The sequence below is a fragment of the Rhinoderma darwinii genome, chromosome 1 (assembly GCF_050947455.1).
Source record: "Rhinoderma darwinii isolate aRhiDar2 chromosome 1, aRhiDar2.hap1, whole genome shotgun sequence".
Classification (NCBI taxonomy): Eukaryota; Metazoa; Chordata; class Amphibia; order Anura; family Rhinodermatidae; genus Rhinoderma; species Rhinoderma darwinii.
This window is the reverse complement of record NC_134687.1, coordinates 230,247,315-230,264,157: the sequence shown is the minus strand read 5'-3', so window position 1 is coordinate 230,264,157 and position 16,843 is coordinate 230,247,315. Positions and strand designations below refer to the sequence as shown.

The 16,843-nt window shown below is 46.7% G+C and overlaps 1 long non-coding RNA gene across 2 annotated transcripts in view; it reads left to right on the top strand.

Annotated features, from left to right (window-relative positions):
• The first annotated feature begins 16,100 nt into the window (after positions 1-16,100).
• LOC142740394 (uncharacterized) overlaps positions 16,101-16,843 on the top strand; it is a 112,592-nt gene continuing 111,849 nt past the window's right edge. For both annotated transcript variants that reach the window (XR_012880644.1, XR_012880641.1), the window contains exon 1: positions 16,101-16,215. This is a non-coding gene — a long non-coding RNA (uncharacterized LOC142740394). The remainder of the gene's footprint in view (positions 16,216-16,843) is intronic.

Here is a 16,843-nt window from a genome sequence, read left to right as displayed (position 1 = left end):
TGTAAATGTGATCATTTTGCTGTATTTGTAGTAGTAGCAATGATCTGCCATCTAGTTTACTCACTTACCCTGCTGCCACTGTTATTCTCACAGTGTACATTAGTATGGCCGCCTATAGATCCCTATGTTACTAGGTACGCCCATGGTTGCTTCCTTGTGGTTGGTTCACGGGTCCGGAGGCTCGCCCCTTGCTTGTAACGTCAGTCCTGACGGTTGCATGTGGGGATTGGCTGGCCGGACGCCGCGTCACCACTAGGTCGGAGGGACATTACTTATTTATATCCGGCATTCATCCGGCTCTTGTGCGACCAGCTGACTAGTGTCGTGCATGAGCCGCGTGAATGCAGAGCACGCAATAGGTGCTCACCGGCTATTAGGTGTTCAACTATAACAAAAAATGTAACTCCTGATGATGCACTCTGTAAACTGGGGGTGCAGAAGCGCGTAAGGACGCAACTCTACTGGCATATGTGACTAGGGCATTATACCATAATAAATAAGAAGGGGGAGTGACACGTTAGCACTATAGGTGCACATAGGGGTGTGATAACTGCTTTGTACTCCCTCTTTGGTCACTTTGCTTACGCCTGTTTAGTAATATGGCTATTTAGCCTATGTTTTAGTGTTTTGATTTACCTTAATAAAATTAAAATTTTAATCGTTCATACAGGCAGTACTACTATTTGAATTTAAAGTGAATGAAAACCGCATATATATTGTTGCAATAGGTAGTTGCATGGTGTAACATTCATGACCATTCAATAAGGCTCCATTTTACTAAACATGCTTTTATTTAATACATTTGCAATACATCTTTAAGGGTATTGTGATTGTGCCAGTGTATGGATTTAGGCACTGCCTCAGGGGGCGGGGATACATACTGTGTATGTGTATATACACTACCGTTCCAAAGTTTGGGGTCACCCAGACAATTTTGTGTTTTCCATGAAAACTCACACTTATATTTATCAAATGAGTTGCAAAATGACTAGAACATTGTCCTGTTGTGGGATGAAATTGGCTCCAATCAAGCGCTGTCCACAGGGTATGGCATGGCATTGCAAAATGGAGTGATAGCCTTCCTTATTCAAAATCCCTTTTACCTTGTACAAATCTCTCACTTTACCAACACCAAAGCAACCCCAGACCATCACATTACCTCCACCATGCTTGATAGATGGCGTCAGGCACTCTTCCAGCATCTTTTCAGTTGTTCTGCATCTCACAAATGTTCTTCTGTGTGATCCAAACACCTCAAACTTCGATTCGTCTGTCCATAACACTTTTTTCCAATCTTCCTCTGTCCAATGTCTGTGTGCTTTTGCCCATATTAATGTTTTCCTTTTATTAGCCAGTCTCAGATATAGCTTTTTCTTTGCCACTCTGCCCTGAAGGCCAGCATCCCGGAGTCGCCTCTTCACTGTAGACGTTGACACTGGCGTTTTGCGGGTACTATTTAATGAAGCTGCCAGTTGAGGACCTGTGAGGCGTCTATTTCTCAAACTAGAGACTCTAATGTACTTGTCTTGTTGCTAAGTTGTGCAGCGGGGCCTCCCACTTCTCTTTCTACTCTGGTTAGAGCCTGTGTGTGCTGTCCTCTGAAGGGAGTAGTACACACCGTTGTAGGAAATCTTCAGTTTCTTGAGAATTTCTCGCATGGAATAGCCTTCATTTCTAAGAACAAGAATAGACTGTCGAGTTTCACATGAAAGCTCTCTTTTTCTAGCCATTTTGAGAGTTTAATCGAACCCACAAATGTAATGCTCCAGATTCTCAACTAGCTCAAAGGAAGGTCAGTTTTATAGCTCCTCTAAACAGCAAAACTGTTTACAGCGGTGCTAACATAATTGCACAAGGGTTTTCAAGTGTTTTCTAATAATCCATTAGCCTTCTAACACAGTTAGCAAACACAATGTACCATTAGAACACTGGAGTGATGGTTGCTGGAAATGGGCCTCTATACACCTATGTAGATATTGCATTAAAAACCAGACGTTTGCAGCTAGAATAGTCATTTTGCACATTAACAATGTATAGAGTGTATTTCTGATTAATTTAATATTATTTTCATTGAAAAAAACTGTGCTTTTCTTTCAAAAATAGGGAAATTTCTAAGTGACCCTAAACTTTTGAACGGTAGTGTATGTATATATATATATATATATATATATATATATATACACACACACACACACACGCACACACGCACACACACACACACACACACACACACACACACACACACACACACACACACACACACAGTTGTAAATGCATTTAACTGGAAACACTATATTACTTTTTTCACAAAGAGTATGGCGTATATGGGGAGACAGTGGCTGAAAAATTTTTTTTTTCATTAATCAATGTCTGATCTAAATGAATGAATTCGCGCTATCTAATAACATAATAAACAAATTATTTTATCTGTCTTAAACCAGGCAGGTCAGGCTGTTTTTAAGCAGCTTGATAGAAAAAAAAATTGCTTCATGACTGGGTGTGCTGAAGAGAATATAAAATACCCTGAAATGCTTATTTTTTAACCCTTACCATTATAATCTGATACAATACTGCATTTATCAACAAAATCTATTTGATCAAAATGAAATTTAAATGAAATTCAAATTCAATAGAAAAATAAATAAATAATAATCCAAAATTACTTGGGATACTGTATGAGAAGTTCTGTTTTGTGAGACCTTGTCTTTTTTTCTTTTTGACCTTACATTTTAAATTACCATAGATTCCGTATTGCCTGGGGCAGAGTTATAACAGAAATAATTTATGCTGTATCATCTCTTTGCTTTGTTGTAATCAGAAGTGGTTCATCTATAAATTCTGTATACCAACCCGGAGTTATGGAAGCATTTCACATTGTTTTTATAATATGTAAAAATTAACATATGATTATATAATTATTTTTTGCTATATGGCTCGAAGTAAGGATCTGTGCACACTGCCATCATGGCTTCCATATTTGTTATAGGGCTCAAAGTAGGGATCTGTGCACACTGGCATTATGGCTTCCATATTTAAAGTCTTGACTCTCATTTCAGGTGAATTTTAAGAATAAGCCATTATATGTATGGACATGAGTAATAAGATGACTTATATCCAGGGCCGCACTGTCCATAAGGCGAGGTGAGCCTCTCGCCTCTGGCGGCGGACTGCTGCTTATCTGAGGGGGCGGCAGCTCCACTAAAACCAACTGCCGCGACCCCTTTATAATACTTGTATCTGCATCTATAATAAACACATACTATTACTAGCGCTGGCAGGGCAAGGAGCATTAGTTCCTAGCCCTGTCATTCAGTGCCTTTCAACGACGCAGGTGGCGCGATGACGTAATCGAACCGCTTGCGTCATTGAAAGGTGCTGAATTGCAGTGCAAGGAACATTAGTTCCTTGCCCTGCCATTCAGTGCTTTTCAATGACGCTGACGTCGCCATGATGTCGTCGCGCTGCTTGCCTCGTGAAGCTCCAGCTGACCTGGTCAGAAGAGAGCAAGCCTGCATTGCCAGTTAACAGTGTGGCTCTATCTACAGGGGGGCCTGTACACAGGGGACTCTGGGGGGCAGTATCTACAGGAGGCTGCTTGTGGGCCACTATCTACAGGGAGCTCTGTTTACAGGGGACCCTATCTACAGAGGGCTTTTTGTGGGGCACTATATACAGGGGGATCTATGGGGGCACTAGCTACAGAAGGCTCTATGGGGAGCAGTATCTACAGGGGGTTCTATGGGGGCACTATCTACAGGAGACTCTATAGGGGGCACTATATACAGAGGGCTCTATGGTGGGGCACTATGTACAGGGGGCTCTAGGGGGGCACTATCTACAGGGGGCACTGTATGTGTGGACACAGTGTATGGTGCTATTATATTTAGGGGTGTAGTGTGTGGCACCATGAGAATTTTATCTTCGTTTATAGGTTTGACAATTAAGAAGCTGAAGACATCTGAGCGCCAAAATGCAGAAATGGACTGCGGCCAAGAACAGTCATCATGGAGGTCTGGACCATAAGAAAAAAAAAAGAATAACTAGAATCTGAGAAGATATCGCATGTGAGTCACTGAATGTAAATGTTTATTCTGCCTCTAATCAGTATTGTAGTCACTGTATGATCTGCAGCGAGATGATAGGTGGTATGATTTTTTTGTGTGAAACAGCAATGTATATGTATATATTGTGAGCTGGTGTCCCCCTTGGGTTGCTGTATTGGGCAGTCACGCACACGGATACAGGGTAAACAGACACAGCGGGTACTTTTTATTTGCACCAAACAAACAGATCCTTTTTGTACAGAGTTTGCGTCCACTGGGTAAAGCAACAAACAAAACAATATAACTTGTTGAAAAACAATCTTTAAAGCTCTCACCCTGTAGTAGCTACCACCTGAGTGTGCAAATCCCCTTTGTTAGGTGCTTCGGTCATAGCAGTCTCCCTGGTGGAATAACAACCTCCTTCCTCCTCACTCTCCCTCTTCACACTGTCAGCTTCCCTTTTAATCAGGGCCAGCTGAGACTCAGAACCTCTAGAAACCAAAACCTGGAGTGGAGGTATGGGAACGGCCATCCCACCCAGAATCTCTACAGCCATTCCTAAATCCCGGACCCTGAAAAACTGCTGCTCACCAACTAACCTTGCTGGGCAACGAACTTCCCAGAGATTTACACCACTGAGATAAGAAATCTCAGTGGCACATACCTACCCTCTACCAGTCTTCCTACTGACTGTTTACATATCCCCCCTCTGCCCAAGGCCAGGGGACTGGGCACTTGTAGCCGATAAGCAATGGAGACGTGAAAGGGCATTGGCATTGACATGTAGTTTCCCCTGTCTGTGTTCCACACTATAATTACAATTTTGCAATGCTAGCAACCATCTAGTTACCCTTGCATTATTTCCTTTGTTGTGGCATATCCACTTCAAGGGGGCATGATCCGAAACTAGCCGGAATTTTCTGCCTAGTAGATAGTATCTCAGCGTCTCTAGTGCCCACTTTATGGCCAAACATTCCTTTTCCACTATTGAATAATTCCTCTCACAAGAAGTGAGTTTCCTACTTAGGTACACTATGGGATGCTCCTTGCGATAGGACTGCCCCTAAACCAACATTGGAGGCATCGGTTTGTACAACAAATTCTTTCGAAAAGTCTGGTGCTATCAACACCGGCTGACTGCACAAGGCTTTCTTAAGCCCCTGAAATGCCCTTTCTGCTTCTGGGGACCACTGAACCATAACGGACTTCTTCCCTTTCGTTAGATCTGTTAAGGGTGCTGCAATGGAGGCAAAGTTTGGGATGAACCTTCGATAGTATCCCACAATACCTAAGAATACCCTCACCTGTTTTTTTTGTAAGGGCCTGTGGCCAATTTTGTATTGCCTCAATTTTGTTCACTTGAGGTTTTATCACACCTCTTCCTACCAAATAGCCCAAATACCTGGCCTCCTCTAACCCAATGGCACACTTTTCTGGGTTAGCAGTAAACCCTGCTTTTCTGAGGGAATCTAACACAGACTGAACTTTATTCAAATGGGTCTCCCTGTTAGTGCTGAAGATGACTATATAATCTAGGTAGGCTGCCGCGTATCTTTTGTGTGGACTCAAAACCCTGATCCATCGCCCTTTGAAAGGTGGCCGGTGCACCCTGTAACCCAAAGGGCATGGTTACATACTGAAACAGCCCCTCTAGGGTGGAGAAGGCAGTTTTCTCCCTGGCTTCCTTTGACAACGGAATTTGCCAGTACCCTTTTGTGAGATCTACGGTTGTAATATATCTGGCTGGCCCCAATTGCTCAATTAACTCATCTACCCTAGGCATAGGGTAGGCATCACATTTGGAAACTTCGTTTAGCTTACGAAAGTCATTGCAGAACCTCCATGTCCCGTCGGGTTTTGGAACTAATACTATGGGGCTGGACCACCCACTATTAGACTCCTCAATCACCCCCAGTGCTTACATGCGTTTCACTTCCTCTGAGATGGCCTGTCTCCTGGCTTCTGGGATTCTATAGGGCTTAATGCTTACTTTGACTTTTGGGTCAGTAATAAAATCATGTTCTATCACATCAGTAACCCCTGGGAGATTTGAAAACAGGTCCCTATTATGCTGTAAAAATTCACTCGTCTCTTGTTTTTGTGGCGGTGACAAAGTTTCAGCAATCTTAACCTTTCTAATCTGCACATCCAGATCTTCAGATATTTTTGAGAAAGTTAGCAAGGACTCCCTATCCTGCCAGGGTTTAATTAAATTTATGTGATAGAGCTGGATCGGCTTCCTTTTCCCCGGCTGATGTACCTTGTAAGTTACCTCACTAACCTTTTCCACAATTTCATAAGATCCTTCAGGATCTTGTTGAACCTCTCTACCAGTCCATCGGTCTGAGGATGATAGACAGAGGTTCTTATTTGTTTGATCTTCAAGATCCTACATAACTCTTTCATGATTTTAGACATAAAAGGTGTTCCCTGATCTGTCAATATTTCCTTTGGCAGGCCAGTTCTCGAAAATATGTGCACCAACTCCCAAGCTATACATTTAGAGGAGGTGTTTCGCAGGGGGATAGCCTCAGGGTATCTGGTGGCATAGTCCAACACCACCAGAATATACTGGTGGCCCCGGGCAGATTTAATCAATGGTCCCACTAGGTCCATCGCGATTCGTTCGAACGGGACCTCAATTATAGGCAGGGGAACTAACGGGCTCCTAAAGTGGGCTACCGGAGAAGTTAACTGACAGGTTGGGCATGATTTACAATAGTTTGCAACCTTTTTATAACAGCCTGGCCAGTAGAATCTTTGTAGGATCCTTTCCTGGGTCTTATCTGTACCTAAATGACCACCTAGCACATGGGTGTGAGCCATGTCCAGTACTATACGTCTATAGGGGGTGGGTACCAGCAACTGTTCAACTAGGGTCTCCCTTATTTGCGTGACCCGATACAGTAGACCCCCATTAAGAGCAAAATGGGGAAAACATTTATCCGTATTATGACCCTGCGGAACACCATTAATGACGGTCACATTTCCGAAGGCACTTTTTAGGGTGGGGTCTCTCAATTGAGCTGTTCCAAAGTTGTCCCGGGATACCTCAAGATCAGGGGGACTTGCCTCGGGACCTGCAGGCTCACCCTCTTCTCCTGCTAAAACTGCCAGAGGAAAATTGTCGGCCCCCTTTTCTGTTACCGCTACTGCCTCAGTGGGCCCATCCTCATTTAAAGGAACAGAGTGCAAAGACAAAATATCAACCTTATTTTTGCCCCCCCTAGCCGACCTGTGGTCCCATAGCTCCCAGAACAAGGGAAAGTCACGGCCAATGATAAAGGCATGAATCAAATTATTTACAACCGCGACCTAATGGGCCTGAGACCCACAGTCAGTCTCTATAGTGACGTTGGCCACCAGGTAGTCCATGGTGTCCCCATGTACACATATCACCCCCACCCGCCTTTCCCGGTTAACCAGTACATGTGGTAGGGTGGCCCGCAAGAGTGTGAGCAGACTCCCTGAGTCCAGGAGGGCTGGTGCTGTATTTATGTATTGAGCTTGGTTCTGGTGCTGTATTTATGTACTGAGCTTTGTTCTAGTACTGCACATATGTACTGAGGTTGGTTCTGGTACCGTATACATGTCAGAGTTTAGTTCTGGTTGTAACGTTTATGGCCATGGACCGTTGTCCTAATTTAGCCTCTGACGGCCGTGGCCATGGACGTTTGAGTTCTTGGCGGCATCTCCCTCCTGAGAGACGCCGGAACTCACTTCCTGGTCCGGACACTGTCTCCCGCAGGGCGCGCGCGCCCACGCGTGCAAGGCCTTAAAGGGCCAGTGCGCGCACAGTTGCAGAAAGTCTGCATTTAGACCAGAATGCTGCTGGACTATAAAAGGGGCTCTGCCCTCTTGATCATTGCCTGAGAGTTGCCGTGTTACCTAAAGTTTGTCATTGAAATGGTCTCCTAGTGTTTTCCAGTTATCAGTGTTACCCGTTCCTGCCGCCTATAGGATCCCGTGCTACCGTGCCTCTGTGTTGTCAAGAGTTGGAGTCGTGTTGTATCTTCCACTGCATCTATTGTGTCACACCCTGCCGGGTGTCTACTGTCAGAGCATCATCTTAGCCTGAATCCACCGCTACTGTCTGCATTGCCTCAGGTACCCTTTCTGGACTATAGACATTGTATTGTACCTGTTTTGCCAGCTGCTATCCCGCTACGTGGTAAGGCCCAGTGGGTCCACGCCCCGTGACAGTACGCTCAGGTCATGGACCCCGCTTGTCACCCTCCCAAGCCATGCAGGCGGACCTGCAGGACCTACGAGCACGGCAGGATCAACTTCTTGTGGCAGTTGACTCCATGGCACAGCAGCTACGGGCGCTAGCTGCTTCCTTCTTTGCTCCTGTTCCAGCCTCGCTGCTCGGACTGATCCTCCTGCTACACCTCCTGGCAGCTCCGGTCCTCATCCTCGTTTCTCGCTGCCACTGCCACCTCATTTCTATGGAGACGCAAGCACGTGCAGGGGATTTCTAAACCAGTGTCATATCCACTTCACCCTGCACGCCAGAGCATTTCCTTCAAACGGAGCCAGGATTGCCTTCATTATCTCGTTACTTGCTGGCAAGGCCCTGGCATGGGCAAACCCAATATGGGAACGACAGGGACCAGAGACCCGAGACTTCCAGGGGTTCATGTGGTTATTCCGCACTGTGTTCGAGGAGCCCGGACGAGTTTCGTCGGCAGCTACTGCTATGCTAAACCTTCGCCAGGAGGACCCCTCCGTGGGCGAGTACACCATCCAGTTCCGGACCCTGGCAGGAGAGCTGTCCTGGAACAACGAGGCGTTGGTAGCCTCCTTCTGGCATGGCCTATCATCTGAAATCAAGGTCGAACTTGCTGCTCGGGATCTACCATCTACCTTGGACGACCTGATTCTACTTGCCACCCGAGTGGACATGAGGCTCAGAGAAAGATGCCAAGAGGTTCGACAAGAGAGAAGGCTTCCTAGACTGGCGCCCAACTTCCAGCAAACCCTCTTGCCTTCATCTACTACTCTACCCGAGGTCCCGATGCAAGTGGATCGGCTTAAACTGTCTGTTTAGGAAAAATAGCGCAGGCGGACTTCTGGACTTTGTCTAGATTGCGGCCTCGCTGGCCATGTCGTGCGTCTGTGTCCCCAGAAGCCAAAAAACTCCAATGCCTAGGATTGGTTGGAGAGACAACCCTGGGCGACACAGCATTTGATAGAGAACTCTCCTCCAAGCTGTTCATCCCTGTGACCATTGTCACTGGCAAGAGGCCCCATCCGGTCTCTGCCTACCTGGACTCCGGCTCTGTAGCCAGTTTCATAGGCCAAGACCTTGTGGATCTTCTTCATTTGCCCACTGTCCTTCTGGAGAAGCCATTGGTCGTTGCCTCGGTAGATGGACTGCCGCTACCCGACCCAATATTGTCTGTGACCAAGCCACTAAGGCTTCAAGTTGGAGCCCTTCACTCTGAGCTCATCTCCCTGTTTGTCCTGCCCAAGTCCATCAACCCCGTGCTGCTGGGTTTGCCTTGGCTTCGTCTACATGCCCCAGTCCTGGATTGGAACTCCGGAGAGGTTCTCCAGTTGGGGCCCAAGTGTCTCAACTGCTGTCTGGGGCATATCCATCCACCTCAGTCTCCTCTGCAACAGTCATTGGCAGGGTTGGTAGCCACCACATCGAGCATATGATTGTCCTATTGACTTGGTTCCTGATTCATCCCCTTCTCGCGGTAAAGTATACCCTCTCTCCTTACCTTAAACCCAGTCAATGTCTGCCTATATTAAGGAGAATCTAGAGAGGGGCTACATACGTAAATCCTCATCCCCGGCCAGAGCTGGGTTTTTCTTTGTCAAGAAAAATGACGGATCCCTCCGACCCTGCATTGACAACCGGGGTCTCAACCAGATCTCGGTAAAGAACAGATACCCATTGCCCTTAATCTCTGAACTTTGATCGCATACAAGGGGCAATTTTTTTTTCTAAACTAGACCTGCGGGGGGCCTACAATCTAATCCGGATTCGTCAGTGTGACGAGTGGAAGACTGCATTTAATACACATGATTGGCAGTATGAATACCTGGTTATGCCCCTCGGCCTGTGTAACACCCCCGAGGTTTTTCAAGAATTTGTCAATTACATTTTTCATGATCTCCTCTATGTCTGTGGTGTATCTCGATGACATTTAGATTTTTTCCTCAGATCCAGTAACTCATCAGAGACATGTCTGCCAGGTTTTGCTTAGATTAAGGGAGAATCACCTATATGCCAAGCTGGAGAAGTGTGTGTTCGAAAGAAAGTCTCTACCCTTCCTGGTGTCACGGCGCGGGGTGTGGACCCACTGGGATAAACCGCAGCTGGCCAACAAGGTACAAAACAATTTCTATAGTTCTGAACGGGTACCTGAGGCAATGTAGACAGTGGCAGGAGCACGACTTAACTTTCACAGCAGGGAACGCCGCGGATGCAGCGGGAGGACACGACTTGACTTTCACAGCAGGTAACGCCGTGGATGCAGCGGGAAGACACGACTTGACTTTCACAGCAGGTAACGCCGCGGATGCAGCGGGAAGACACGACTTGACTTTCACAGCAGGTAATGCCGCGGATGCAGCGGGAAGACACGACTAGACTTTCACAGCAGGTAACGCAGCGGATGCAGCGGGAAGACACGACTTGACTTTCACAGCAGGTACGATAGCACGAGACGCAGGGTACAGGCAGCAGGAACGGGCAACACTGGGAACTGGAAAACACCGGGAGACCCTCAGCAAGACAAACTAGGGTATACAACAACGCTCAGGCAAGGAACCAGTGGGCAGGACCCCTTATTATAGTCCAGCAGCCATTTGGGCTGATAATTGATGTTAGGCAGCTGGACGCATACTGGCCCTTTAAGGTCGTGCACGCCCTGCGGGACACAGTCCAAGGACCCGGAAGAGAGTGCCGGCGTCTCCCTGGAGGGAGCGAACGCCGAGAAGAGGGACGTCCATGGCCGGGATCATCAAGGGGTAAGTCAGAACGACGACCCCCGGCCATAGATGTAACAGTATCCCCCCTCTTACGCCCCCTCCTCTTGGGACCAGAGTGTAAAAGAAACGTCTTCACGAGGACAAGGGCATCGATGTTCTCCTCTGGCTCCCAAGACCTCTCCTCTGGACCAAATCCCCTCCAATCCACCAGGTAAAACGTCCTGCCTCCTACTTTCTTGGTGGCCAGGATCTCCCTCACTTCGAACGTTCCGGATGAACCGCCAGGAGCCACTGCGGAACTAGGAGTCCTGGAGTAGTGGTTCAGAACCACGGGTTTTAGCAAGGAGACGTGGAAGGAGTTAGGGATCTTGAGGGTAGGAGGCAGTCGAAGCTTGTACGACACAGGATTGATCTGTAGTAAAATCTCGAAGGGTCCAAGGAACCTGGGAGCAAATTTGCAAGATGGCACCCGCATGTCCTGCCAGCTTGGAACTGTGACCCCAGCGAAGGATTCTTCCTCTGTCCGTATGAAAGTTTTTCCTGGTGGAATGTCTCTGACCTGCAGAGGGTTGACAGAGTAGATGCAGGAAGGATCGATAATATTCTGTGGGGATTCCACAGTGTCCTTTGTCTCAAATGACCTAGACAAGGCATCGGCCCTGACATTCTTGTCGGCAGGTCGGTAGTGGAATTCGAACCGGAACCGTGCAAAAAACAATGACCATCTGGCTTGACGAGGGTTCAGCCATTGAGCCGTCTGTAGGTAGGTCAAGTTCTTGTGGTCCGTGAAGACCGGGATAGGATGAGCTGCGCCCTCCAGTAGGTGTCTCCACTCCTGCAGAGCCAGCTTGATGGCCAGTAACTCCCGATCTCCAATCGAGTAGTTGCGCTCTGCAGAAGAAAACAGCTTGGAGTAGTAACCACATACCACAGTCTTGCCTTTCGAACCCCTCTGGAACAATAGTGCACTGGCACCAACAGAGGAGGCGTCCACCTCTAATGAAAACTGTAGGGATACATCAGGATGGTGCAGAATGGAGGCAGACGTGAAGGCTTTTTTTAGGGTTTCAAATGCGATTTCCACCTCTGGAGTCCATACCTTGGCATTAATACCCTTCTTAGTGAGGGTGGAGATGGGGGCTGTCAGAGAAGAGAAGTTGGGAATGAACAGTCTGTAGAAGTTCGTAAATCCCAGGAAGCGTTGTAAGGCCCTTAAGCCTTGGGGACTTGGCCACTCCAGGACAGCCTTGACCTTTTCAGGGTACATCTTGAGACCTTGATCAGAGATGATGTAGCTCAGGAAGGGTAGAGACTTCTCTTGGAACACGTACTTCTCCAACTTGGCGTAAATATGATTCTCTCTTAATCTAAGCAACACCTGGTGGACATCGCCCTGATGAGTCACAAGATCTGTGGAAAAAAATCAAGATATCATCGAGATACACCACAAAATAGACATAGAGGAGGTCATGAAAAATGTCATTCACAAATTCTTTAAATGCTGCAGGAGCGTTACACAGGCTGAAGGGCATGACCAAATATTCGTAGTGTCCATCACGTGTGTTAAATGCAGTCTTCCACTCGTCTCCCTGACGGATCCGGATTAGATTGTAAGCCCCACGCAGGTCAAGCTTGGAAAATTCCCCCCCCCCGTATACGATCAAAGAGCTCAGAAATCAACGGCAAGGGGCACCTGTTCTTCACCGTGAACTGATTGATACCCCGGTAGTCAATGCAGGGTCGAAGGGATCCATCCTTCTTTTTGACAAAGAAAAACCCGGCTCCGGCCGGGGATGAAGACTTTCGTATGAAGCCCCTCTCCAGATTCTCCTTAATGTAGGCCGACATAGACTGGGTCTCTGGCAAGGAGAGAGGGTATACTCTACCGCGAGGAGGGGACGAATCAGGAACCAAGTCGATAGGACAGTCGTATTCTCGATGTGGTGGCAATATCTCTGCCTCCTTTTTGTCGAAGACATCAGCGAACTGAGAGTAACAAGGAGGCAACCCTGTCAATGACTGAGGCGAAGAAGGCTGGGATGGATGAACATGACCCAGACAACGGTCTAGATACTTGGCGCCCCACTGAAGAACCTCTCCGGAGTTCTAATCCAGGACTGGGGTCAGGCAAAGGCAGTCCATCTACCGAGGCAACGATCAATGGTCTCTCCAGCAAAACAGTAGGCAAATGAAGAAGATCCACGAGGTCTTGACAGATGTCCAGGTAGGCAGAGACTGGATGAGGTCTCTTGCCAACGACGATGGTCACAGGAATAAACAGCTTGGACGAGAGTTCTCTATCAAGTGCAGTAGCGCCCAGGGTTGTCTCTCCAACCAATCCCAGGCGTTGGGGTTTCTTAGGCCTCTGGGGACACAGACGCACGACATGGCCAGCAAGGCCGCAGTACAGACAAACCCCTGGAAGTCTCTGGTCTCGGGTCCCTGTAGTTCCCAGATTGGATTCGCCCACGCCAGGGACTTGCTGGCGAGTAGGGATATAAGGAAGGTGATCCTGGCTCCGTCCGAAGGAAATGCTCGGGCGTGCAGAGTGAAGTGGATTTGGCATTGGTTCAGGAACCCCCTGCACGAACTTAAGTCTCCATGAAACCTAAGTGGCAATGGCAGCGAGAACCGAGAGTCCGAACTGGAGCTGCCAGGAGGTGTAACAGGAGGGTCGATCGGAGGAGCTTCACTTGGAGTGGTGATGGAAGTAACTAGCGCACCAAGATGCTGTGTCATGGCGTCTACTGCCACAACGAGTTGATCCTGTCGTGCTTGCAGATCCTGCAGGTCCGCCTGCATGGCTTGGGAGGATGACAGGCTCTTGACTTGGCCAGCGGGGTCCATGGCCTGAGCGTACTGTCACGGCGTGGGGTGTGGACCCACTGGGCCGTACCGCGTAGCGGGGTAGCAGCTGGCCAACAAGGTACAAAACAATGTCTATAGTTATGAACGGGTACCTGAGGCAATGTAGACAGTGGCAGGAGCACGACTTGACTTTCACAGCAGGTGACGCCGCGGATGCAGCGGGAGGACACGACTTGACTTTCACAGCAGGTAACGCCGCAAATGCAGCGGGAAGACACAACTTGACTTTCACAGCAAGTAACGCCGCGGATGCAGCGGGAAGACACGACTTGACTTTCACAGCAGGTAATGCCGCGGATGCAGCGGGAAGACACGACTTGACTTTCACAGCAGGTAACGCTGTGGATGCAGCGGGAAGACACGACTTGACTTTCACAGCAGGTAACGCCGCGGATGCAGTGGGAAGACACGACTCGACTTTCACAGCAGATACGATAGCACGGGACGCAGGGTACAGGCAGTAACATAGACGTAACACATGGGCTATATCATCTCCGAGACTCTGTCCATGTCCGCCTATGTGAAAGAGAACTTAGAGAGGGGCTTCATACGGAAGTCTTCCTCCCCGGCAGGAGCCGAGTTCTTCTTCGTCTTTAAGAAGAATGGTTCTCTTCATCCTTGTATTGACTACCGAGGTCTCAACCAGATCACGGTGAAAAATAAATATCCGTTGCCACTGATTTCTGAACCGTTGGATCGTATACGTGGTGACAAGATTTTTTCCAAACTAGACCTGCGGGGGGCTTAGAACCTAGTCCGGATTCGCCAGGGTGACGAATAGAAGACTGCATTTAACACCCGTGATGGACACTATGAATATCTAGTAATGCCCTTCGGCCTGTGTAATGCTCCAGCGGTCTTCCAGGAGTTTGTTAATGACATTTTCCGTGACCTCCTCTATGTTTGTGTAGTAGTCTACCTTGATGATATCTTGATTTTTTTCTCCAGATCCTGTGACTCATCAGAGACATGCCCGTCAAGTTTTGCTGCGCTTAAGGGAGAATCGTCTGTACGCTAAGTTGGAGAAGTGCATGTTTGAGAAAGATGCTCTACTCTTCCTGGCCTACATTGTCTCGAATAAAGGTCTGGAGATGGATCCTGAGAAGGTAAAGGCTGTCCTGGAATGGCCACGGTTGTCAAGTGTTCAGTCTCTGTAGGAAGAAAGGTAGAAATTGGTAACCAGGAAGGAAGACTGGGTGAAGGCCTGTATCAGCATAGCATGGACTTCGTGATATTGAACTATGCTTGGAGATATTATAATATTATATGCAAACTCATCTGTGGGCATGTAATCCAACCAGTCATCCTGAAGATTATTAATGTAGCATTAAAGGTACTGATTAAGAAATTGATTAGTTCTTTCAGTTGGTCCATTTGACCGGGGATGAAAGGCAGAAGACAAATTTACCCTTATTCCAAGAGCAGAGCAGATACTTTCTGATTTATTGGTTTAGAAGTTTGTTCCGCAGTGCGTATTCCCTTGATTGTCGTAAAATGTGCCATCTTTGTGAAACGATTTACGACAACCAGAATGGTGATCATTCCTTTGGAAGGAGGTAAGCCGTCCACAAAATCCATAGAAATTGAGCCCCAAGAGCGATATGGAAAAGGGAATAGCTGTAGCAAAAGTAAATTGGTCACAAACCACACATGACAACATATTTTTGGATATCATTCTTAAATCTTGGCCACCAAAAGGAATGGGAAAGAAGTTCTTTAGTGTTTTTAATGCATAAATATCTAGCCAGCTTAGAAGCATGGACTAATTTTATAACATCAAATCTTGCTGTTTCTTGTCCATACAAACAATAAACGCGTCCAGAATCCATTTTTGAAGAAGAGATTGACATTCCTTGGAGGATGAATGAGCAATGAGTCATTCTTATATGAGTCTAAAATTAGGCCCTGGAACTCTTTTGAATAAGTACTGTAGCCCCTACAGAATTTTTTTTTCAGATAAAATTACTTGTCTTCCTGTGTGGACCCAGAGAACATTCTGAATAAGGCATCAGCTTTAGCATTTTTTTGATCTAGGTCGATAAAGTAATTACAAGATTATATCTAGAAAATAATAAGCTCTATCTTGCTTGTCTGGAGGATAATCTTTTGGCATCAAAGATGAATTCTAGATATCTATGATCAGTAAATACAGTTACAGGATTAGCAGTTCCTTCCAAAAGATGTCTTCAATGCATTTTTATGGCTAGAATGTCTTTATTTTTGATATCATAGTTCTGTTCAGATAAGGAAATTTGACAAGAAGAAAAAGCACAAGGGTGAAACCACACCTTGTTCCAAAACTGCTGAGACAGGACTGCCACCACTGCAGACTCAGAAGCATCAAGCTCAACTGTGAAAGGTAACTCTGAATTTTGATTAATTAATATGGGGGCTGATATAAAGAAAGTCTAAGTAATGCAAACATTCTGCTTTGTAAGTTGAGTGATTGGTGCTATGATCTTGCAGAATTCTCAAATGAACCTTCTGCTGAGTTAGCCAAACCAATTACTCTCTGAATTTCTTTAGCATTTTTTGGGGTTCACCAATCAATAACAGCCTTTTATTTTACTAGGGTTCATACTCAGACCTTCTGGAGATATAATGTACCCAAGAAATTGAATTGAAGTCTGTTCAAACTCACACACATTTATCAAGTTTAATGTATAAAAAACATTCTCGAAATCATTGTAGTGCGGTGCAGCCATGTTTGCGACATTCTTCAAGATTGTACACAAAATGTGAGATATTATCCAGGTAGGCTATTACAAATTGATCCAATAAGTCCCTGAAAACATAATTAATTCCTTCATGACTGCCATACGGCTACAGTATATACGTTCCAACTGCAGATGCCCCGTGCAGTTGTCATGTATATAGATGTTGACAGCTTGGATCAGGGTTTAATGAGTGCAGTGATGCTTCCGTGTGAGCAACGCTGCACTCTCATTTCAGATGGGGCTTTGAGAGCCCCGGAATACACCCCACAC